Source organism: Caretta caretta, chromosome 1 (assembly GCF_965140235.1).
Source record: "Caretta caretta isolate rCarCar2 chromosome 1, rCarCar1.hap1, whole genome shotgun sequence".
In the NCBI taxonomy this organism is placed as follows: Eukaryota; Metazoa; Chordata; order Testudines; family Cheloniidae; genus Caretta; species Caretta caretta.
The window spans coordinates 16,435,906-16,462,485 of NC_134206.1; the positions used below are offsets into that span (position 1 = coordinate 16,435,906).

The 26,580-nt window shown below is 44.0% G+C and overlaps 1 protein-coding gene across 3 annotated transcripts in view; it reads right to left on the reverse strand.

Annotated features, from left to right (window-relative positions):
- GDPD4 (glycerophosphodiester phosphodiesterase domain containing 4) overlaps positions 1-26,580 on the reverse strand; it is a 105,963-nt gene that overhangs the window by 73,879 nt on the left and 5,504 nt on the right. For all 3 annotated transcript variants that reach the window (XM_048840235.2, XM_048840244.2, XM_048840225.2), the window contains exons 2-3: positions 5,539-5,629; positions 3,094-3,154 (exon numbers count right to left, since the gene is read on the reverse strand). The gene's annotated coding sequence lies outside the window, so the exon portion shown is untranslated. The remainder of the gene's footprint in view (positions 1-3,093; positions 3,155-5,538; positions 5,630-26,580) is intronic.

The following is a 26,580-nucleotide window of genomic DNA, read 5'->3' on the forward strand; positions in this document are numbered from 1 at the left end:
GGAGTGGTAGATACGCTGGAGTGTAGGGATAGGATACAGAGGGACCTAGACAAATTGGAGGATTGGGCCAAAGGAAATCTGATGAGGTTCAACAAGGACAAGTGCAGAATCCTGCACTTAGGACGGGAGAATCCAATGCCCCACTACAGACTAGGGACCAAATAGCTAGGCAGCCATTCTGCAGAGAAGAATGGGGGTGACATTCTTAGGGGTGACAGTGGACGAGAAGCAGGATATGAGTCAACAGTGTGCCCTTGTTGCCAAGAAGGCCAATGGCATTTTGGGATGTATAAGAAGGGGCATTGCCAGCAGATCGAGGGACGTGATCGTTCCCCTCTATTCGACACTGGTGAGGCCTCATCTGGAGTACTGTGTCCAGTTGTGGGCCCCACACTACAAGAAGGATGTGGAGAAATTGGAGAGAGTCCAGCAAAGGGCAACAAAAATGATTAGGGGGCTGGAACACATGACTTATGAGGAGAGGCTGAGGGAACTGGGATTGTTAGTCTGCGGAAGAGAAGAATGAGGGGGGATTTGATAGCTGCTTTTAACTTCCTGAAAGGTGGAACCAAAGAGGATGGATCTAGACTATTCTCAGTGATAGCAGATGACAGGACAAGGAGTAATGGTCTCAAGTTGCAGTGGGGGAGATTTAGGTTGGATATTAGGAAAAACTTTTTCACTAGGAGGGTGGTGAAACACTGGAATGCGTTACCTAGGGAGGTGGTGGAATCCCCTTCCTTAGAAGTTTTTAAGGTCAGGCTTGACAAAGCCCTGGCTGGGATGATTTAGTTGGGATTGGTCCTGCTCTGGGCAGGGGGTTGGACTAGATGGCCTCCAGAGGTCCCTTCCAACTCTGTTATTCGATGAACCAGCAGAGCTTTGAGACTTGGGCTTGTCTAGACATAAAAGTTGTATCTCTATCACTATAGGTATATATAGCTGAAACAGTACAACCCCTTAGCTGTGGGCTCACTATAAAAGTTATACCTGTATAGCAATTCCAGCATGGGAAGGTGAATAAGTTATTGATATGAACTGGATGAAACCTTGTTATGTGTTGAGTTAACACCTCATTGAGATTGCTAGGTGTGAACTCACCATTAAATTAATGTAACTGTAAGGATAAGCCCCGTCTAAGACAAAAGGTATTTAGAAACTGGTCCAGGAGATTTTGGATGAGTATTGTAATTGGGTGTGGGGGCAGGAGGAATGGGAAAACAGATTACACAGAAATTGATATGAGATAAGAAGAAACAAGAAGAGAGCACCTGAAGGAGGAACTGAAACCATGGTAGCTGAGCTGACTCTGGAAGAAACATGGGGAGAGGGTTTTTGGGTTGCCTGAGCTATGGATTGTGTATTAATTATACTGATTACTTAAGAATTCCCAGTTAACACTCTGAGGTTTGATTAGGTTCCTGTCCAAAGATCTGGTCCAGTATTATTAAAATTACTGTTCAGCTGAGAACCACAGTGTACACAGTTGCAACACCCACTCTTAGCCCTGGTCTACACTGGGGGCAGGGGTGTCAACCTAAGATACTCAACTTCAGCTATGTGACTAGCGTAGCTGAAGTTGGCGTATCTTAGGTCGACTTACTTGGCTACTCACCCGTTGACTCCACCTCTCACGAGCTGGAGTTCCGGAGTTGATGGGTAGCGTGTTCGGGGATAGATTTATCACATCTAGATGAGACTCAATAAATCTATCCCCAATAGATGGATCACTACCCACCGATCCGGCTGGTAGTGAAGACCTGCCCATAGGAGCTCTTCTGTTTTTGTAATAGTTATATTAATACAGTTAGCAAAGTCACCAACACTAACCCAGCAAGGTAGATAAAGATAATACAAAATATACATCTGAACATCCACCATCCAACTCTCACCATCCCTTGCAGAACAACCTGAAATGTTAATCATTATCTTCCTCAAACAACTTTTATAATATGTTCTACTTACACCACTACACCTAATGCATATTCAGCAGGGGTTTTCCCCCTCTTCCTTACTTGTATTTCCTCACCCTCCTACTGCTGGCATGACCTTATCCATAGGTTAGCATATTAATGATCTCAACATATTGTCATGTACGTCAATTTGTTGCCAAGGCAAGTTTGTGGTTATGCATCTGCGGATGTTCCTATCCTACAATATCCAAAAGCTGGTATCAGTTCATATTCCAGTGGTTATCTAGTCATATACAAAAATCCCCTAAACATAATATTCCCAGATCCCCAATAACCCAGGGTCACTGTTGGGTGACTCACTCATGCTAAGACTCATAGGCCTCAAAGCCTTATGCTAACTGCTCAAGCTAATGTCTTATAGGATGTAGGCTTGTAGGCTCATTGCTTTACTGCCTTAACTTATGTCTGTGCCTTACCTAGCAAATACCTATAGGCTACAGGGCTCAGGCTTTAAAGAGTGCTCTTGGTTTTGTGAGCAAAAGGTGTTTCCTGCTATTTGACTCCTTCTGTGTTCAGAGATGCAGGACTTTATACATTGTTTGTAAATAAACAGAACTGCATCAGAGACATACCTATTACCAATTTCTACTCCCTACTGGATCACACACAGAGCCCCAAATTTTGGCTAGCCACTCGGGTCAAAAAGGGGAAACACTGTACCTGTATAAGACCCCTTTATATAGGTATAACTGCAACCACGCCAGAAGTTCTACCACTACCACTATCACCCCCCCACACACCCCAACCAGTTATATTGGTACCACTTTCAAGTGTAGACTGGACTTTCAGTAGCAGTAAAGAGGACTATGTAGGAGATGATCTAGTAATTAGGTTTTAAACACAACTTTCAAAATAAATTATAACTAATGTGTGAGCTCACTTGGAACAGACAGTGCAAGTGGCACATCAGTCTGAACTAGTGAAAAAGTAATTCACCTGAGAAGAAAGTAGTGAGATTATGGTGCAAGGAGTAGGGAAAAACCTCCCATGGGAGAAAACAGAAGCACCGTTTTTAAAAAAAAAAAAAAAACCCTCTTATGAGCACTGGGTTAGTTGGCAAAAGCGATTTTTGTTATATTGCAGAGCTTGGGAAGTGATAGTGTCACTTGATACATATTACCTGTTTGGAGCTGAAATCAGGAATGTCTCCTGCAAGTCGCACAGGGCTCTGCCTTCTTTACCTAATTTATAAAATACAATAATAGTTAAAAATAGAAATGTGCAGTTTACACTTTCCATCCTTATGCATGTTTCCACACAATGAATTGCTTGTGAATGACCTACAGAGCAAGAGTTTATATTTTTATTTGAAGTGATTTGATAAATCATTTGAAACAATGGATACATTCAGAAAATCTCCTGAGCCATTCACAGACATTTTGCCAACAGAAGAGGTGACATTGGTCAAATTAGTTACCATACTCTATCTAACATGTTCTGTGTTAAATTCTCTCCTCTGCAGTGATGCAAATGAGAGTAAATTATGGCTGTGTTTCATGCAGATCTATATATGAAAAAGATTAACACATCACTATAGCATTGCCAGCACCAAGTGTTCCAAAATCATGAGTCAAACCTCATAATACCATGAAATCGCTTAAAAAATAATAAGTGCTGGATTTTTTTTAATCTCAGTTTTTAAGACATTACATTACTCAGGTCATATTTTCAAAGCTTTTCTCTGCAAACGTAAGGGCTAGAAACTTCACTTTTTCTTTAATAAATCTGAGATTCTAAGTCAATCACTTGCCTCCAAGGCTTGCAGCTTTAAGACAGACACCAAATATCACAATAAAATTGCAGAACTCAATGTCATTATTTATATAACATCAGAAACGTGCTGTATGGATTACAAACAGGTCTGACTGTTACCTCTGTCCAGGAGAGTTACAGCAGATCTAATGCTCCTATTCTATTTGCATAGCTTACGTATTTTGCATCTTTCCATTAATGGGTCAGCTCCTGTTCTTGGATATTTTGGGATCAGGTTATTCCTCAGTTTTTTATTCAGTCCTTACTTGGGGTTTGATCCTACACCACTGAGGGCAACAGAAGCTTTGCCATTGGTGTCAATGCGAGCAGGATCCAGCATTTAGACAAAAATGGGAATTTGCCAAATAGGAACCTCAGGATTTGGGCCATTTTTACTTCATACTTTCCCAGAGCAGTCTTAGAGCTCCCAAATCTACAACTACAGGTATCCCATAGGGCAGAACATACACTCCATGTGCATCCAATGCCAGTGACTTTGGAAGTTTAACATGTACCAGGAATGCAGAATCAGGCCCTTACTATGTATCAAGGTGCTTATCTGGTTCCATCACCACAGTATCTGAGCATCTCACAAACATGAATGAATTTACTCTTCCAATGCCCTTGGGGGTAAGGAAAGAATTAGTCTGGGCCCCAGTTCAGCAAAAGCACTAAGCAGACACTTAACTCAAAAATGCCCTGATGAACTGGAATCTTAGTTTTTCTTTATAAATCGTTTCCACAAACCCACTCACAACCCGCTAATAATTTTTTGGCAAAATTAAAATTTTACTCCCTCGAGTGGCCTGGGGTGAGCAGAAGTGAACGGAACACACAAGAGGCACTTTCACTAAGTCTGAGTCTTAGCTCCGCATTTTGTAACTTGTGTATGAAAGGCAACATTTCATTCACCATTTCACATCCACCTCACGTCACATTGCCAGCCCCTATTGCCCCTAGGTTTCAACCTTACTGCTCTCTGGGTTTCTTCTTCCCATGTAAAAGTCTGTATTTCAGACCATTTGTCCCCGGATCTCTCAGCTTCATTTTTCCAGGCTGAATGTGTTTTTCTTTGCCTGGTATTGAAACCAGCTTGTTATTAACACTCTCCCTGGTCTCTCTAATCTTTTCAAACTGAACTGCCCCCCAGCCCTTGTCTCTGTCTGCCCTGTCCCTTCTCTTTCTCAACTCAGAGACCTGCTTTCCTGCTTCTCACTTCCCAGTGCCTGTCGCCCAACGGACACAGAACTTTCCAGCCTTAGTTCCAGGAAGGCCCTTACTGGAATGTCATCAAGCATTAGATCAGCTTATCTTAAAGGGCCAGCAAATTCTAAAGGGGCAATAAACCCAGTAGCTAATATCAGCTGCTGTAAATTGGCATAGCTCGACTGAAGTCAATGAACATATGCCAACTTGCACCAGATTGACCGCTAAGAGTCAAGTGACCCACATAAATCCCTGCAGATTTTTGGTGTTACCGATTAAATGAAGTTGTGCAGCCTTTGTGAATGGAATTTGTTGCGCCTCTCAGACTGATCAAATTAGACATTGGTTAGACTGGTGACCACCCGCAACTATTGTGATCTACAAGACTATAAGTTATGCAAACCTATTTGTATTTATTGTTACCTGTCCCCCACCCCTGTTCGTTTAGTCACCTGTTACAATCCTAGTATTAGTTTTATCAGACAGATTTCATTTGGTTTGATTACAACGGGGCCATCATCGGCCCTACTAACAGCAAAGAAAGGACTCCATTGTCCTAACTCCTAATCGCCAAACATAAAGGTGATTCAAAACTGAGGCTACTCACGACATAGGATCTGTCTATGTCTGGACCAGGACCAGCAGTCATGGATTATCCAATGGCGACTCTACAAACTCATCTCCTGTTTTTCAGTTTTCTGTAGAAAGAGTTATAGGGCAGAGTTAAGGTTATTTAGGTGTTCTTGAATTTTTTAAGTGTCACCTTAATGTGGAATTTCCAGCATTTCTAACATTTCTGTTTTTCTGAGAAAATGACAGATGTTCCCTCAGAGGTTTTTAATAGAACACAAATCTTAACTCCATGCAGGTTATGTTTTGCCTAGGAATTTCCTTAGCATTTTGAATAGGTTTGAGATGAACGTCCTTGATATTAGGATAACCGTTGTGGCCCAGATCTTCAAACATGCTCAGTGCCAAACAACAACCACTGGCATGTAAATTAAGTGGCTAGATTTTTAAATGGTACCTACATTAATATTTCATTTAGATGGCTAAATCGGAACTGAGCTCTTTAGAAAAATCCAGCCCTAGTCATGTATTGGACATCTGTGTGGTGCTAACAAAATATTGAGTCAATCAATAGAGGGCAGTAGGAATAAAGCAGCGGGTACCCTGTTTGCCTCTTTCCAGGGATTGGAGTACCTTTGTAAAGTCTGGAGGGGGTAAGGGAAGGCCTTTTGAAAAGTATTGGGGAGTAGCCCTTTAGAGTCCAGATCCCAGCTCAGCCAATCTGCTCTACATGCTCCTTTATTCTGCAGTTGTGTGGGCCATAACATGACTAAAAACTGAGCTTTTGGAGCCAGGAGAACGAAGAGTAGAGTGATTTAAAATAAAACTGAACAGCAGCAGCCAAGAGGAGAAGAATGAACTTTTGACAAGCTTTAAACAAAATAGGAAGAAACCATTTTCCTCTAGGTAGGAGCAGTAGAGATACCATGATGGAAGAGGTGTTGTATTAATTGAGACGCACTCTATCGTCTAACAGTGTTAACATAACCCAGTCACTGTCCAACATTAACCAGTGTTACGCAAGGTTTGGGGTTGGATATGCGGAGAAGGCAGCCTTCTTAGTATCACAGCAAACACACCCTTCAGCATCCTTTTAACCTTTTATTAAAGATAAAGAAAAGAAGGAAAAAATAGTTAAAACATTTGGAATGTGAAGTATGGAATAAGGCTCCCATTTTAACACCATCCCTTCTTCCCTCTCCCTTTAGCTGGAGAAAGTTTATAGGAGGAAAAACCTCCTTGTTTGACAGTCTCAGATGGTATCAACATGGCAATAACTGTCCTTTTGAGGCAAAGAGAAGTTGGTTGAGATGAGCTGGAGCTGCTGTTATTGCTGCTGTTAACTCTGATCCCATATCATCTCAGTTGGTGATTGGGATTCTGCTGGAGCTGGTAGGGATGCCAAGTGAGCTGTGGCTCACGAAAGCTCATGCTCAAATAAATTGGTTAGTCTCTAAGGTGCCACAAGTACTCCTTTTCTTTTTGCGAATATCACCTGGGTCTCTCTGGCTCAGTCTGGTCAGGATAGCCCTCGGGATTAGGAGAAAGAAGGGCTGGGATCCCAGGAGAGGGTGGGGGTGGCAGCCATGATGGTGAAGCTTGCTCTAGTAGGTGCAATCTGTTCTTCTCATACTTTTAGGACCCACAAAGGAAGTGGTGGGTGCCAAACCCCTTCCTTTATTTATTTTCACTCATTTCCAAACCCACAATTTCTTGTTTACCAGGCATGATCTTAACACAGTCCTTGACTTGTATCAGTAGCCTATTTGGACGAGTTCAGTCTATCTCCCTTTCGTACCTTTTCCCATTGACATTTGTTATTACAGGTTATTGTGACAGCTCATGAACTTTCATGTATTTTCTACCATTGAGTTCCCAGTTAGGATAAACTTGTAGACCCATTTATCACAACAGAAGTCATTCTTCTTTCTAGCCCTAAAGCCTGCCTCTGACCATGGCTGCATACCAATTACCTCAGAGAAATTGGAGGGAAAAGTCTCAACTTCATCTGTTAGGCATGTAAGACTACAGAATATTATTACGCTGGGGCAAGGGAATCCTCCACAATTCCTCACCAGCCATCTATTTACTCTAGGGCCTGGGCTACACTGCTGGGGGGGGGGGTCGGACTAAGATACGCCACTTCAGCTACTCTATTCGCGTAGCTGAAGTCGAAGTATCTTAGTTCGACTTACCTGGCCATCCTCATGGCGGCGAGTCGACCGCAGCAGCTCCCCCGTCAACTCCGCTTACTCCTCCTGCCAAGGTGGAGTACAGGCATTGATTTGGGGATTGATTTATCGTGTCTAGACGAAATGCGATAAATCAATCCCCGATTGATCGATCACTACCCGCCGATCCGGCAGGTAGTGAAGACGTACCCTAGGCCAGTGTTTCTCAACAACTGGTTTGTGGACCGGTGCTGGTCCTGAGATCTCCCTGACACAGTTTAGGAAGGCAGCAAACCGGGCCCTGGTATCAAAAAGGTTGAGAAATACTGCTCTAGGCCCTTGACTCAACAAAGCCCTTAAGCCAGGGGTAGTCAATAGGTGGACCGGGGGCCAAATCCAGACTGCCAGATGCTTTTGAACGGACCCTGAAATCTTTTTATTTACTTTTTATCATCATTGTTGTTTTTTATTATTATTTTCTCTGGAGTCTGGACCTTGATTAGACCTTGCCCAAGAAATTTGGACCTTGACAAAAAAAAAAAAATTGACTACCCCTGCCTTAAGCACATGCTTAAAGTTAACCACCTGAATAGTCCCAGTGGAAGTCACTGGGACTATGCGTGTGCCTAAAGTGAAGCATATGCTTAAGTGTTTTCCTGAATCAGGATCAAAAAGAGTTATCATTTGAAAAATGAGGCAAATAAATAAAAGCACAAACTGGGGTGATTAACATAGGCACCTAAATTGAAATATTCTCACCGCTGACTTCAGTGGGAGCAAAGTTCAGACACCACTGAGAGCTTATGGAAATCCCCAAGGGAGGGGCCTGATTTTCAGAAGTGCTGAGCATGTGCAACGTACACCAAAGTCAACACTAGCTGCAGGCATCCAGTACTCTGGGGCCTTCCATAGCTAGGAATTGAGACCTCTAATGTTAGGAAAATATTGGCTAAAGTAAAATGGTGCCCTGGACGATGTTAAGAAAGGAGAACATTACCTGCCCCACCCCACCTTCACCCCTTCAATGGCACCTGCTATTTGCTCTTCCTGTATTACCTTACAGGTATGAGAGAGTTGTACGCCACACCTTTAGACAAGCGCTGCTGTAGGGTTCACTCCTGGGACCCATATTAGGGCACTGCAGTTCCATGGCGCTGCTACCAGTTTGCGGGATCAATCCCTCTCCTGCACTTTGCAGATACGAGGGCATGGATGGGGGGAAGTTTCTCTCTCACAACAGAATATAGAGGTCAGCACGTCTCCCTTTCAAGACCTTATTCTTTGACTAATAACAGAACAGCCACCACTGGTCAAAATAAAAATGGAAGTGAGCAAAATGCCCTGCAATCCACAGTGCTGGCATCACATCAACCTCTAGCCCACTGCACGGGTGCCACAAGACAGTGAGGACTGAAGCCAGAATGGCTCCTCCATGACATACCTAAAGAACTGAAGTCCATTCCCCCACAACTTCCTCCCCTCCTCCACTCACAGACCCAACTGGAGAGTTTCTTTCAGTACCGAACTCCAAAGCATCCCCCGCAATCCTGAGGGCAGCTTTGTCCATTAAAGTGATCACCCTTTTTGTTCTAACAGCATTTCTTCATTATCTAAGTTGTTATCACAGATGGTTACATTTATTCTAATAGATTTTAATAGAGAGAATATCATACAGTGTCTCACAAAGCAATCTGAAGAATGAATCCAGTGCAGAGATGAATGCAGGCTGCTGTGAAAGTACTTTAACTGCAGTCATGGCCAGATCTTGCAGCGTCTAGTCTACACACAAGCAAAATCCTCCCATTACAGCTTTCTCCAGAACCCTGCATGAAGCATCAGCTGCAAATACCTGGGCCAGCACTAGTAACATGGAGGCTTCAATTCTTTATTATATTGATATTGCCCTTTGAGGTATGTCTACACTGCAAGCGGAAGGCGTGGTTAGCACGCCTATTCAGACACGAACTGGCTTGATCAAAGCTAGTTGGAGTAACAATAGCAGTGAAGCCAGGGCACCAGCTGGTCTCCTGAGGCTGTACCTAGGTCCCATAAGGGCAGAGCTTTACACTGGGACTTTATTGTTACTCAAGCTGGCTTTGAGCTAGCTGGGGTATGTCCACATATGCTGCAATCACACCGCCTGGTTGTAGTCCAGACATACCCTTAGATTATAAACCCTGCAGAACTAGGACTATCGACCACTCTGTGTTTGTACAGTGTGCACAGAGGGACCTTGTTCTCAGCTGGCTCCTCGGCCCTACCGTAATACAAATAAACAATAATAATATTATGCTGAGAGGTTTCAGAGTAGCAGCCGTGTTAGTCTGTATTCGCAAAAAGAAAAGGCATACTTGTGGCACCTTAGAGACTAACCAATTTATTTGAGCATGAGCTTTCGTGAGCTACAGCTCACTTCATCGGATGCATACCGTGGAAAGCGTAGAAGATCTTATTATTTACACACAAAGCATGAAAAAATACCTCCTCCCACCCCACTCTCCTGCTGGTAATAGCTTATCTAAAGTGATCACTCTCCTTTTACAATATGTATGATAATCAAGGTGGGCCATTTCCAACACAAATCCAGGTTTTCTCACACACACACCCCCCCCACACACACACAAACTCACTCTCCCGCTGGTAATAGCTTATCCAAAGTGACCACTCTCCTTACATTGTGTATGATAATCAAGGTGGGCCATTTCCAGCACAAATCCAGGATTTAACAAGAATGTCTGAGGGGCGGGGGGTAGGAAAAAACAAGGGGAAATAGGCTACCTTGCATAATGACTAAGCCACTCTGGTAGCCTATTTCCCCTAGTTTCCCCCCCCCCCCCCAGACGTTCTTGTTAAACCCTGGATTTGTGCTGGAAATTGCCCACCTTGATTATCATACACAATGTAAGGAGAGTGGTCACTTTGGATAAGCTATTACCAGCAGGAGAGTGAGTTTGTGGGGGGGGGGGGTGAGAAAACCTGGATTTGTATTGGAAATGGCCCACCTTGATTATCATACACATTGTAAGGAGAGTGGTCACTTTAGATAAGCTATTACCAGCAGGAGAGTGAGTTTGTGTGTGGGGAGGGGTGAGAAAACCTGGATTTGTGCTGGAAATGGCCCAACTTGATTATCATACACATTGTAAGAAGAGTGATCACTTTAGATAAGCTATTACCAGCAGGAGAGTGGGGTGGGAGTAGGTATTTTTTCATGCTTTGTGTGTATATAATAAGATCTTCTACACTTTCCACAGTATGCATCCGATGAAGTGAGCTGTAGCTCACGAAAGCTTATGCTCAAATAAATTGGTTAGTCTCTAAGGTGCCACAAGTACTCCTTTTCATTATGCTGAGAGGTGCTAATGGCTGACATCTGCAGAGTCTTGCACCCAAAGACAACCATAGACCTTGTTAAAGCCAATGTGTGAGCCAAGCACACTCTTTCTGTCTCAAAAGAAGGTGTGATCAAGTCCCTTTATGTAGTAAAAATAGCTGAAGCTGCCCAAGGCACTAGGCTGTTTGCAGGACAGAGGTAAGCCGCGTAGGACTAAGGGATTTCCCTAGCAGCAAATTCAGGAACTAGGATATTGGCTGTAGCCTGTGTGTGTTGGAGGCAGAAAGCCAGGAGAAGTAGTTGTGGACATGACCCTGAGAGGAAGCTCAAAAATGAAGCTTCTTGGGCAGAGGGCACTCTAGAGTCGCAGACCTGGGGATTTCTGAGCAAGGTAATTGCCTCCGTTTGTTTCTATTGTGTTCAGGGAAATAGGGCTGTGTGTACATTTCTGTAAATAAGCAAGATTACATCAAGAATAAACCTGACTCACAGCATCAATTTCTCATTACTAAGCAGAAACAACCCTGCAAGGCCCAGAACATTGGCTGACCACCGAAAGGGGTAACATTACACAGCCCCACGGGTGTATGCAGCATTGTACAGTGGGTGAACCACAGGGACCAGTCAATGGGTCCCTAACTCAGTGTTCGAAGGCACATGTTAAAAACAAGCAGAAAGCAGAGCATGCACGCTGTGGGGTTTGGGCACCAGAGCTGGAATACCTCATGGCAGAGGTGGGCTTCTAGATGTCTGTTGAACAAGGAAAGGGAGGGAGCTTGGCATGTACAATACTGGACACTCAAGCTTGAAAATGCAAGCAGAGAAACAAAGGGGTAAGAGGTAAAGGGGGCTAGAAAAATAAATAACTGGACAGCTCCAAGCATGGGCCCAGTTCTGCAAAGTGTCTCCTAAGGAGAGTCCAGCTCCCTCCACAGTTGCAGTATCTGCTCCTATGAAAGAGAGGAGCAAATTCCAGGGCAGCCTGAAAGGCTCCTTTAGGCTTAAGAATGTATCAGAACTTATGAATCCTCAACAGGATCTTCTCCAAACCTTTCATTTTCACTGTGGCCTCCCTGGCAAAGCCTTTGGCTCCATTTCCCTCCCCTTCGCCTCCTAAGTTCAGACCCATCCTTCCACCACACTCCCATGAACCCCATGATTATATCTCCTACTGACATTCCCTTCATATGCAGGCTCCCTACAATGCTGTATCACCTATTTCATCAGGCTTCTGCAAGCTCCCTCTTATGCCTTTGCCCTGAGCAAAGTTCGCCATAACCCTCCTTCCCCATAGCTTCACCCTTGCAAACTCCCAACATCTCCCACCACCTCCCCACACACGTCTTTGCTTTGGCTCGGAAGCTGCAAAAGCCTCCTTCCTGGGCCCTGACTACACAAGAAGCCTCCCAGGTTTCCAGAGCATTTGAATTCAGAAGCATCTGAGCCTAGCGGAGAATCGATCACGGCTCCTGGACCTGTACATTTATACGGGTGGCCCATGGCATAGCACGGCAAATAAAGGGCCTAAACTAAAGAAAGTGTGAACTAGGATTCAGAGCAGTTCAGCCATCACTAGGGAATAGAGGGAGGCCCAAATCATAAAACTTGGGTCCAGATTCATATCTGAGTCAGAACGTTCCTAAAGTTTATTTGGGGTGGGGGGAAGAGGGGAATTGCTGTTCAGGCCTATCTCTACTAGCAAAGGGTACATCAAAACTGGGAGAGAATGGTCCACCTGGGAGACAGCACAATCTGAACCTCATTCACTGAGACAACATGAGGCAAAGTGGCCAAGAGGGGAGCAAAGTTTAGGAATGTTCAGTAAATCGAGGAGTGAAAGAGGCAACACACACCTCTCGAGTCCAATCTTCTTCCTAGCACAGAAGGACTTTGTTTGCTCAAGGTGAGCATAAGAACGGCTATACTGGGTCAGACCAATGGTCCATCTAGCCCAATATCCTATCTTCCAACAGTGGCCAATGCCAGGTGCCCCAGAGGGAATGAACAGAAGAGGTAAACATCAAGTGAGCCATCCCTTGTCACCCATTCCCAGGTGAGCTTCTCTTTAATTACAGGCCTTTTAACAGGAGTTTGAGTGAGGTGATAAAAAGCAAGACAAATAGTCCTGCTGGGGGAAACAAAAGACATCCATTAAGCCACACAGGCCAAAGGTAGACTTTACTATGAACGGGACCCATTTGAATGTTTACAAGAAAAACCTGCCTCCTTTTTTTAATACAGTATGTGCTTTAGGGCCCATCAAGCTTTGTGCAGTCGAAGGGGTATAAATGAGGGCAGAATTCAGTTATTGGGTTAAAGGAATGCTGACAGCTTTATTACCAGGGCTTCCAACCCCACACAGTCCCCACACACATATGCTACAACATTTGGCAGGTAAGTAGGCATTACTAACGTGCCTGCACAGTACACGTGGCCATAGTGTTGGATGTTCGACAATAACAGATAGGAGTCAGAGCTGCGGGTGCTCTCAGCACTTCCGAAAAATCAGGCCACTTATTTGGCTGGATCTGCGATGCCTAACTTTAGATGCCCAGGTTTAAAAATCTTGGCCTAAGCACCTGGCCCAAGGTAATGCAGGAAGCCTGACACAGAGATAGGAAGAGAACCCAGAACTGCCTGCTGTGACTGAACGACCAACCTGCCTCATTTCCAAGAGGGCTTTGAGGAAAGTGGTACTGATACATGGCTATGGGCCTCACTGTAAGAAAATGCATGGAGATGGACAGATGAACTAATTATTATTATTATACAGAGACATTATTAAGGGCACAAGAGCAAACTACCCCACTGCCTGGAAAGATCAGAAGTCTGGCAAGAGACCACCTTGGCTTAACCAGGAGATCTTCAATAATCTAAAAAACAAAAAACAGTCCTACAAAAAGTAGAAACTAAGTCAAATTACAAAGGATGGATATAAAAAAATAACACGAGTATGTAGGGATAAAATTAGAAAGGCCAAGGCACAAAACAAGATCAAACTAGCTAGAGACATAAAGGGTAATAAGAAAACATTCTACAAATACATTAGAAGCAAGAGGAAGGCCAAGGACAGGGTAGGCCCATTACTCAATGATGGGGTAGGAAATAACAGAAAATGTGGAAATGACAGGGGTTCTTTTAATGACTTTTGTTTCAGTTTTCACCAAGAAGTTGGTGGTGATTGGATGTCTAACATAGTGAATGCCAGTGAAAATGAGGTAGGATCAGAGGCTAAAATAGGGAAAGAACAAGTTAAAAATTATTTAGAAAAGTTAGATGTCTTCAAGTTACCAGGGCCTGATGAAATGCATCCTAGAACACACAAGGAGCTGACTGAGGAGATATCTGAGCCATTAGCTATTATCTTTGAAAAGTCATGGAAGACGGGAGAGATTCCAGAAATCTGGGAAAGGGCAAACATAGTGCCCATCTATAAAAAGGGAAATAAGGACAACCCGGGGAATTACAGACCAATCAGCTTAACTTCTGTACCCGGAAAGATAATGGAGCAAATAATTAAGCAATCAATTTGCAAACATCTAGAAGATAATAAGGTGATAAGTAACAGCTAAGCATGGATTTGTCAAGAACAAATCATGTCAAACCAACCTGATAGCTTTCTTTGCCGGGGTAACAAACCTTGTGGATGGGGGGAAGCGGTAGACATGGTATATCTTGACTTTAGTAAAGCTTTTGATATGGTCTCACATGACCTTCTCATAAACAAACTAGGGAAATGCAACCTAGATGAAGCTATTATAGGGTGAGTGCAACACTGGTTGGAAAACCGTTCCCAGAGAGTAGTTATCAGTGGTTCACAGTCAAGCTGGAAGGGCACAATGAGTGGGGCCTTGCAGGGATCAGTTCTGGGTCTGGTTCTGTTCAATATCTTCATCAATGATTTAGATAATGGCATAGAAAGTGCACTTACAAAGTTTGCGGACTATACCAAGCTGGGAGGGGTTGCAAGTGCTTTGGAGGATAGGATTAAAATTCAAAATCATCTGGACAAACTGGAGAAATGGTCTGAAGTAAATAGGATGAAATTCAATAAGAACAAATGCAAAGTCCTCCAATTAGGAAGGAACAATGAGTTGTATACATACAAAATGGGAAATGACTGCCCAGGAAGGAGTACTGCAGAAAGGGATCTGGGGGTCATAGTGAACCACAAGCTAAATATGAGTCAACAGTGTAACACTGTTGCAAAAAAAGCAACATCCTTCTGGGATGTATTAGCAGGAGTGCTGTAAGCAAGACACGAGAAGTAATTCTTCAGCTCTATTCCGCGCTGATTAGGCCGCAGCTGGAATGTTGTGTCCAGTTCTGGGTGCCACATTTCAGGAACGATGTGGACAAATTGGAGAAAGTCCAGAGAAGAGCAACAGAAATGATTAAAGTTCTAGAAAAGATGACCTATAAGGGAAGATTGAAAAAATTGGGTTTGTTTAGTCTGGAGAAGAGAAGATTGAGAGGGGACATGATACCAGTTTTTTTTTACATAAAAGGTTGTTACAAGGACATCTAACATAGAGGAGGGAGAAGAATTGTTTTTCTTAACCTCTGAGAATAGGACAAACAGCAATGGACTTAAATTGCAGCAAGGGAGGTTTAGGTTGGACATTAGGAAAAACTTCCTAACTGCCAGGGTTAAACACAGGAATAAATTGCCTAGGGAGGTTGTGGAATCTCCATCACTGGAGGTTTTAAGAGCATGTTAGACAGACACCTGCCAGGAATTGTCTAGATAACACTTAGTCCTGCCATGAGTGCAGGGGACTGGATTAGGTGACCTCTTGAGTTCCCTTCCAGTCCTATGATTCTATGTGTGGAAGGAAATAAGGTAAAGCACACAATGGCACTGCACATAAAGGAGAATCAATGTTAAAAGACTTTAAAATCTTTCTAATTGTAATCCTTCTGCCCGGTGAAGTCAGCAGCAACTAGGGCCAGGTTTAATGTCTAGGGGTTCCTCTTAACAATACAAAACAGAAACAGCTTGAGCCCCAACCCAGTGATCTGGGAAAACATAACACCACCCTCGGCACCTCAGAGGTAACACTTCCCCCTTGCAAGCACTGAGTCTGTGTATAACAAAAGAGCACTTTTATTACAACAGAAAGGGAACCCAGCATTAATCTGGGAAAACACCACAACCAAATTCAAAGCATGCGACCATAAGCAAACCCGTGTGTTTGGGCAGTATCCTTTGCCTCAGTTTCCCACATGGAAACATCCCTTTAACACATCACTCCCCACTCCCTTCTCTGCACCCCTCACAGCTGGCTGTCCTTGGTTAGCAAAAACCCAACATTCAGAGCTGTGTTCATGGGATTCACCTCCCGCTCCCCTCTCCCGGGGGTGTGTGTGTTGAACAATGCCTCTACTGCTACCATTTCTGCAACTGGCTCAAAGCTTCCACTGGCCACTGCAACATCACTTGCTGAGGCTCCACCACTTAACCTAACTTCCAGAGATTTCAGCAAGTTGCAGGGAACCTCATGGCTACTGCAGTTTCTGTGCTGCATTTCACTGTTTCCATACACAGGCTAAAGCTTTGCCTCTAGACTTGCCCAACAATGAAGACAGCTCGAGGGATCACCAGCTGGAAACAAGGACTCTGAATTAAGTCTAATCTTCTCTATCATTGCACACTAGAAAAAGACAGGTCTAATGGTATCTAGAACTCCTTAGGCATACTCTACAGCCTTGGGAAAGTACACCAACCCCCACCTACTCTCACCTTCAGTAGGATTTGGCATCCCTACCCCCCCTGCTTAGTAAGTGAGGTTCAGTTTAGGGTGACCCCCTCAATCAGGGCATGCTAAGCACAGTTCTGCTGCCGTTTACTCAGATAATTGGGATAACGACATTTCAATGCTCCTGCATTCAAATACTAGAGTGATTTGTAGCCCAAACCCAACCAGATCTGATCATTTTGGCAAATCAGCTCCAGCATGCTGTATATCTAGGCAGAGTAGGTGTGTCTATGCAAACACAGTCTGCTCCTGAAGTCTTTTTCTCCCAGTGCAACACCAGATGTCATGGGAGAGCTCTTTGAGATCCTCTTTACATAATTAAGCAGAGCCAGACCCCATGCTTCAGGGAAAGAAGGACATGAAACAGAGTGGGGGAGCTGGACATGAACAGGTTGCAAGCTTTAACAAAGCTTTAACCAAAAAAACAAACAGATGACTTGCCTCTCTGCCACCTTTCTACTTGGGTTTGTATTTACATGTTCTGGGCCTTCCACACAAATGCACACACAGCAAATAGCCATGGGACAGAGACTTTGCAGCCTCAGTTTTTGCATCTGAAAGGGAGGGAAAGAAGTGTCTGAGAGTCTGTCTTCACTGCAGACTTAATCCAGGCTCTTACCCAGGTGTTGTCCCTAACCTGCCTATCATCCAGACACAAAAGTCTCTGACCTGAGTTTGGTGCTGTAAGTCTAGGCTAGCTGGTGGTGTGAGCTGGAGGCCATGTTCTGCTTTTAATTCAGGCTGCAACAGGGGTGCTAGAACAATTTTTATAGTGGGGGTGCTGACGATGGAAAACATGGAAACCATGTATTGGTGTATGTTATTACTACTTCAAGCCAGGGGTGCAGCAGCACCCTGAGTTCCAGCATCGCTGGCCTGTGGCCACTTTGCAGTGTGGATGCAGGCTACTTAACACCGGTGCCAATAGTCCTCCATTGCCTCTCACAATTCCCCTGGGGCTATCTGTTCCTGTCCTTACCTATTCCCTTCTTCTGCACTGGAAGTCACTTACCATTGTATACCTACCCGTTCTGCCTTTGAATCCCACATCCAGCTACACACACAGCCCTTGAGCAGAAATGCCACCTGGTAAGTCACCCTCCCAGAGTGCTGTCTGCTGGCCAGCGGCCCGCATCAAGGTTCTGGTAGATCTCTGGCGTGAGCCATTGCCACAGCAAGATACACCGCCGCCTTCTCAGGGTGACGAGCCGCGACCAAAACACCTGCCACCACATCACGTGCCCTCTATTTACTGAAATAAGAGCAGCATAATGCCAACACCCAGAACTGGCCATTCTCCTGCGCGAGATCCATACCGTGCCACTGATTGGAACAGAGGTCTCACTTCTCGGCTGCCCAGCTAGGCACACCTTACGAGGTCCTGATCTTCAAAGGGTGAAGACTTTAAGATTGGGTGCCTAAAATCACTAGTCACCTTGGAAAATCTTGGCCAGAGATTTAGTGTTCAGATCTGGGACTGGGTTCTGCCTGTTGCTGAAACAAAGACATGCCCAAGGTTTAAAGATGTGAAGAGTGGACAATTTTGATTCACGCCCCACATCTAGTTTTGACATAAAACGAGATGAAATTCTGTGATATGGACTTCCCCTCTTAGAGAAAGGGGCTATGATCCAAATGGAAACTCCTAGCAAAGCCCAGGTATTTCGCAGCAGAAACAGCCAAGTTATACACTGTGTGTCTTGACAGATCCCCAGCTGGAGCCATACCACTTCTAAAGAGTTAAGAAAATAAGAACGGCCATAGTGTGTCAGTATCACAATATCCTCTTGCAATGAGTTCCACTGGTTGACTGTGGGTTGTGTGAAAAAATACTTCCTTTTTTGTTTGTTTTAAACCTGCTGCCTATTTATTTAATTTGATGACCGCTTGTTCTCCTGTTATGAGAAGAAGTAAATAACACTTCCATACCTACTTTCTCTACACCAGTCATGATTTTGTAGACCTCTATCATATTCCCCCCTTAGTCGTCTCTTTTCCAAGCTGAAAAGTCCCAGTTTCATTAATAGCTCCTCACATGGAAGCCATTCCATATCCCTAATCATTTTTCTTTCCCTTTTCTGAACCTTTTCCAATTCCAATATATCTTTTTTGAGATGAGGCGACCACGTCTGCACACAGTATTCAAGATGTGGGCGTACCATGGATTTATATAGAAGCGATATGATATTTTCTGTCTTATTATCTATCCCTTTCTTAATAATTCCCAACATTCTGTTTGTATTTTTGACTGCCACCGCACATTGAGTGGATGTTTTCAGAGAACTACCCACAATAACTCCAGGATCTCTTTCTTGAGTGGTAACAGCTAATTTAGACCCCATCATTCTATATGTATACTTGGGATTATGTTTTCCAATGTGCATTGCTTTGGATTTCTCAACATTGAATTTCATCTGCCATCTTGTTGCCCAGTCACCTAGTTGTGAGAGATCCTTTTGTAGCTCTTCGCAGTCTACTTGGGACTTAACTATCTTGAGTAGTTTTGTATCAGCTGCAAATTTGCCACTGCACTGTTTACCCCCTTTTCCAGATCATTTATGAATATGTGGAATAGGACTGGTCCCGTGCAGACCCCTGAGGGGCACACTATTTACCGCTCTCCATTCTGAAAACTGAGTTAGGACAGAATTATGCCTCACTGGGGGAAGAAATGCTTGATGGGGGAACCTTTTCCACAATACAGAGATGGGCAGATTCTGCCACCCTCTGATGTGCAGTGGAAGAGTGAGCAGATGGGTAATATTGCTTCTGGCAGAACTTATGTCTCCAGAAACATCCTTTCTGGGTAGGCTGCATGCAGGGCCATTTCCAATCACATTTGCCCCCAGGCCATAGGGGACATTAGGTACAGCTGGCTGCTTTTATTTATTTATTTGGGGAAGAGGAGGCAGCAGAATGTTTCTGACAAAAAATAAAATCTTTCCTTAAACAACATTGGTTTGCAAAAAAAAATCCCATTTTCACCAAAAATCTTCAGGTTTTGACCAAAAACCTCCAAATTGAATGAACACACGTTTTCAGCAACCAAAATCCAATCTTTTGTTTGCATGTTTTAACCCACAAATTTTTGGTTTTCTGCTTTTTGATGAAACCAAAAAAGTCAACAAAAATGAAAAATATTACTTTTCATCTGAGGAAAATAAATCTTTTCCTGACTAACTCTAGTATTAAGCATCAAAGATATGCAAGTTTTTCAAAGCCATATAAGAGATCTGGACAGTAAAATGAAGTCATAATTGAACCTTAAGAATACACAGTACAAAAGGTGTTTTAGTCTCAGACCATATTCCTGATCTAACTGTTCAAAACTGTGCCAAACCACAAGTAATCCCTCCAAGAAAACCAAACCATCATGATTAACTGTAATTTGGCTCAGAACTGCTCTGCATTCCTGTAAGGCAATTCTCTGAATGGGAACTCATGTTTAGGGCTTATTTGTTCCCTGAATCTTGTTGATGAGAGTGACTCATAGTGTAAGATTGGTTATAGGAGCCTATTTTAATAATAATCATTAGAACTTATAGACCATTTTCTCTTCCAAAGCACTCTGTAGTGGGTAGTAATGAAAGTTCGTTGGTGATAATTAGTGGTCAATGCACTAAGCATTTGAGGCAGATTGTACATAAATGCTTTTAGCTTGTGTGTGGCAACAAGCAAGCACAAATCATCCTGTTTATAAAAGAGTGTCAAGTGGCTAGAATACATTTCCCCCACTGCGTGTTAAGGGCAAAATGACTGTTTTGAATACAGCTGGCTGAATACTAGCTTTAAGACTTTCACAAGCGCTAGGGTTTCCATTTGATTCAATTGCATTCCAGTCCTTTGTGTGCACAAACCGTTGAAACGGGGCTGTGTAACTTTTCTATTCTATTAATAATATAAAAATGGCCCTACTGGATCCATCTAGCCCAGTATCCTGTCTTCCGACAAAAAGAAAAGGAGTACCTGTGGCACCTTAGAGACTAACCAATTTATTTGAGCATAAGCTTTCGTGAGCTACAGCTCACTTCATCGGATGTTGTAGCTCACGAAAGCTTATGCTCAAATAAATTTGTTAGTCTCTAAGGTGCCACAAGTCCTCCTTTTCTTTTTGCGAATATAGACTAACACGGCTGCTACTCTGAAACCTGTCTTCCGACAGTGGCCAGTGCCAGGTGCCCCAGAGGGAATGACAGAACAGGTAATCACCAAGTGGTCCATCCCCTGTCACTCATTCCCAGCTTCTGGCAAACAGAGGCTAGGGACACCGTTCCTGTCCATCCAGGCTAATAGCCATTGATGGATCTATCCTCCATGAATTTATCTAGTTCTTTTTTGAACCCTGTTATGGTCTTGGCCTCACAACATCCTCTGGCAGGGAGTTCCTCAGGTTGATTGTGTGTTGTGTGAAGAAATACTTCCTTTTATTTGTTTTAAATCTGCTGCCTATTAATTTCATTGGGTGACCCCTTAGTTCTTGTGTTATGAGAAGTAGTAAACAACACTTCCTTATCTACTTTCTCTATACCAGTCATGATTTTATAGACCTCAATCATATCTCCCCTTAGCCGTCTCTTTTCCAAGCTGAAAATTCCAAGCCTTATTAAACTCTCTTCATACGGAAGCTGTTCCATACCCCTAATAATTTTTGTTGCCCTTTTCTGAACCTTTTCCAATTCCAATATATCTTTTTTGAGATGGGGCGACCATTTATACCTAGCCTTTATTTCCTTTCTTTTAACCAGTATTCTATTCTATACAGTTCTTACATCACCCTCATCACGGTAGGCTCTGAGCACCCTCCAATCATGCCTTAAGTGACTAATATCTGTCATGTGTGGTCATTCTTTTGCACATCCTCTGGCCAGGGGAAGATTGCCTGTGCAGTGCAATGTTTTGTTTGGTAGGGCTGTGGATTTGGTTTGGTTTATAAATTTACATGCTGCTCTGTGTTTGTTAGAGAAGGCAGGTCACAGACGAGTGCCCGGCACTGGGCTTGGAAAATGGTCAGGTTTGGGTTGGTCCTTAGTTCCTGGGGGAGTTCATTCCACAGTCTCAGTCCAGCCCATACAACGCTCGGTCTCTTGCACAGATGAGTTTTGCCCTTACTCTGAAGAGTTTCGTGGGGTCAGTGGAGCAAAGGTGTCAACTGTGGGCTTCATGCTGGAGCTTCAATTCATCTTTTAGATATCCGGAGCCCATACCATTGAGCACCTTGAAGACAAGGACACAGATCTTTTGAACTTCACTTGATATTTTATGGGAAGTCGGTATAGAGAATGAAGGACAGATTTGATGTGCTCACAGTAGACCATGTTGCTAAGGAGACACACTACAATGTTAGGTATTAGTTGGAGTTTCCCCAACAGCTGATGGCTTCGTGCCCAGGTATATTGTGTTGCTGTAGGCCAGAGGAGGGACCAACCTGTGCATAAAGAGAGACCAGGATGTGATCAAGTCTCCTAGCCAACCAGAGATGGTATAAAGCATTACTTGTGGATGTTACTATGAAAGAGCTTAGCATCAGCAAGGAATCCGGGAACACTCCTAATCTACAGCTTGAACTGACCAACTGTGGGTGTGTACCTTCAACCAAGGAAGACTGCTCCAGGGCGGCAAACTCTTCAGAAGGCATTTCCTCTGTCCACCAGCATTACCTCGATCTTGCTTGATTTCAGCTTCAGTCAGCTGTTTTTCATCCGTGAGTTGATCTCATCCAAACGCCGGGCCATCTTGGTCATATATAAGAACAGTCATAACATACATAAGAATGGCCATACTGGTTCAGCATAAAGGTCCATGTAGCCCAGTATCCTGTCTTCCGACAGTGGCCAATGCCAGATGCCCCAGAGGGAGTGAACAGAACAGTAATCATCAAGTGATGAAGACATAAGTAGAGGCATGTGTCATCTGCATTGTGTAATCTGATATGGTCAAACATACATCTTCAGGGGTGACACTCCAATACCGACATAGCATGGTTTCTGAAGAGTCCATAGGCTGCCATTTGTTTGTTTGGCATAGCCTTTGCAAATGATGGGACTGGCTTTCAAATGATTCACAATGCTAAAATTTGCCAAATTTTGCATTTGTCAAATGCCAGTTGACCAGCTCCAGTTTGAGCCATGGGGGAGGACAATCACCTTCTTTGGGAGGGGCTGGCCATGCTGCTCCTTGGGGCATGGGAAACATGAGCATCAGCGTATCTTTCGCCACTTGTAGGAAAGATGTAGCCTCCTATCATCCCTCTGTTATCCATTGTGGCAGAGTTGGTCTTTGTCCCCCTCCAGTGGCTGGCCCATTTAGAGGTTTGTTTGCCACCACCTCCAAACTAATAGACTTGGCTCTTTAGTACAAACTAGCAATTCTTGCTTTTAGATCTAGAGCTTGATCCCCACAGGTGACCTATTCAGGGTAGTCATTACATATGCATTCCTCTGTCAGAGCCCCTGCTCACCAGACACACAAGTAAATCCAGACAGCTGATCTAACAGAGACTCTCTCTTGCACAATCCAATGCTTGCAGCCAAATTATGGCTCCTTATACCCTCATCCTCCCAGAATGCAGAAGCAGATCCAGCTGTAATATGGTGGCTAGATATGTTAGGAACACAATCCTGAGACTTTCTTACCCAGTTGTTAATACACTGCACACTTCATACTGTGTACTTTAAATTGTGGAATGGCACTTTATACAGCCACAGGAATGATTTGGACAATTTTAGGCTCAGCCATAAAATGAGACAATAATCAAGCAAACGCAAGGCCATCTCCCTTTCTTTTACTGAGGTAAGTGCTTACTGCCTGATGGGTTTATATAACTAAAGTTACAGCTCACAAATCAAGGCTCATAATTTAGGAGCAAGGCCATGAGACCCAAAGAGAGAAGCTGAATGGTTCTTGTGCATATGTAAGATGATAATTTCTTATGCAATCATTTCTGTGTGAACATAGGTGTTGCCAGATCAGATTAGACCCAGGGTCCATCTGGTCCAGTGTCCGATCACCAACTGTGGCCACCACCAGAGCCTACAGAGGAAAGTGCAAGAAACTCCACAGGAGGTAGTTATGGGATAACCTACCACCTCAGGGAAAATTTCCTCCTAACTCCTAATAGTTAGAGGTTGGCTTAATCCCTGAAACATGAAGGTTTATAGCCCTTTCAAAACATGGTTTATTTGTTAATAAAAATCTACTCTTCTAACTTTGGATATTCTTATTATCCAGGTAAATACGTAGTGCCTTTTTGAATCCTGCTAAGCTCTTGGCCTCAGTGATGTCTTGTTTCACTGAGTTCCACAGGCTACTTATACTGTGTGTGAAAAATTATGTTCCTAACCTAAAGATTCCATTAGGTCATTCCTGCAGGAAGAGGCACCTTAACAGGCGATTGGCACTTTCCATTCACTAGCATCCTGGCAACAACAAAGGTGAAGGAAACATGTAGTCAGACTCAGTACCCTTTGGAATGTCAAAAAAGAACTAGATAAATTCATGGAGGATAGATCCATCAATGGCTATTAGCCAGGATCGGCAGGGACGGTATCCCTAGCCTCTGGTCACCTGAAGCTGGGAATGGGCGACAGGGCGTGGATCACTTGATGATTACCCATTCTGTTCATTCTCTCTGGGGCACCTAGCATTGGCCACTGTCGGAAGACAGGACACTGGGCTAGATGGACCTTTGGTCTGACCCACTTTGGCCATTCTTATTTTCTTATGGTGCACAAGAGTGAGGGAAATTTTGGCTGAGGACCTCAGAGTAACCCTGAACTCTTACATCAAAGAAATAATTGAGCACATAGGATTTTGACTTCCCAGGTCATCTCCACAGAGCCCCATGCAGTAAGACAACCCTACAGGACCAATTTTAGCTATAGAAGGTTCAGAAGAATTTTTAAACCTATGTCTGTTTAGATAGAGATGTATATGTACATAACAGATTACAAATTCTTCAGGGCAAGAATTGTCTTTCTTTGGTCTGTGTCTGTACAGCGCCTTGCACAATGGAGCTCTGATCCATAACTGGGACTCCAAAATGCAGTGGAAATTCATATAATAATGTCTTTGCAAAATAGTCTGATGCAAAAATGCAACATGGAAACTGAAGCAGGTGACGTTCAGCAAAAAAGCTAGGGGAGGCAAGAAAGGAAGTGAACTGGAAAGAGCAATTACACAGGCGCCGTTTTGGTGCAGCTGAACGGATGTTGTTCTCACAGATCACATGGAAGGGAACATGAGCACTGCACCATAAAAGACACATCTGGGCTTTCCTGGTGTAGGGCTCAGGTTAAGAACCAGGGTCAGTTCAGTCCTATGAACCAGCAATGTTTTGTGTTCATTTGTTAAAGGCACCTGCTTGCAACACACACCTTGTCACGTCACTTTCCAAACGTCCCCTTGTAATGAAACCCTCCAAGACAGCTGCTTTTTCCCAGGACTCTGCCACTTTAACTGGAACGTCCCAGGGGAATGCCAAGGAGCCCTCAGCCACCTCCAAGTCACTGACCTCCATTAGGAAGTTGATACATGTGCCCAACCCAGCACTTACTTGGCACAGACTGCAGCAAAGAGCACTTGTCGTTTCAGTCAAACCTCCTACACTGGCTGAGCTGGGCATGTCCTTCCCAGCTGGGAGAACCGAGGATAGGTGCTGGCAGGTTGGAGACACTCTCCCCTCCCACAACATGTGAGACCCTGCCAGCTGGCCTCTCTCAAAGGAACAGCATGCCCTGCTACTCCTACACTGCTCCCTTCTGTATTCGGCTCACCCCTCCTCTCACACTCTGCTAGGAGGAGGGGAGGAAGGAAAATTCTTGCAGTATTTTGAGGTACCCTATTTTATACAACTGCATCCAGATAGCACAGTGAGGAGAGTCTTATAAATTCCTATCCGAATAGTAATTAAGGTTAAGATTCTGTCACAAATATTTTTAGTAAAAGTCAGGGACAGGTCATGGTCAATAAACAAAAATGCACGGCAGTGCGCAATTTGTCCCTGACTTTTATTAAAAATACCCTTGGGCGGGTGGTCAGTCAGAGCACTGCCAGGAGCTGACCTCCGGCATCTGCTTCAGCCCCATCACTGCTACAGTCCCAGGGGCCTGATGCTGACCCAACCCTAGGTGCCGCTCTGGCAGCCCCAGGTCTACTGCTCCAGCCCCACCACTGCTTCTGCTGTACCCTTAATAATAATGATCATTAATAACATGCCTGATAAGGAGGGAATCTAGGATGATATGATGAAGCCTCACAACTAAATTTAAAATCTCACTGGCTACTTATACTACAAGTCTCCCCAGCCCAAATGTAGTGCAGTTATTTAGTCACTCATTGATTAAATACGGCATGAGGTACTGCAGCAACTGGGATATTGGAGGGGAGACATTTTCCAGGACACAAAGGGCAGTTACCATAGAATCATAGAATATCAGGCTTGGAAGGGACCTCAGGAGGTCATATAGTCCAACCCCGTGCTCAAAGCAGGACCAACCCCAACTAAATCATCCCAGCCAGGGCTTTGTCAAGCCAGGCCTTAAAAACCTCTAAGGATGGAGATTCCACCACCTCCCTAGGTAACCCATTCCAGTGCTTCACCACCCTCCTAGTGAAATAGTGTTTCCTAATATTTAACCTAGATCTCCCACACTGCAACTCGAGACCATTACTCCTTGTTCTGTCATCTGCCACCACTGAGAACAGCCTAGCTCCATCTTCTCTGGAACCCCCCTTCAGATAATTGAAGGCTGCTATCAAATCCCCCCTCACTCTTTTCTTCTGCAGACTAAACAAGCCCAGTTCCCTCAGCATCTCCT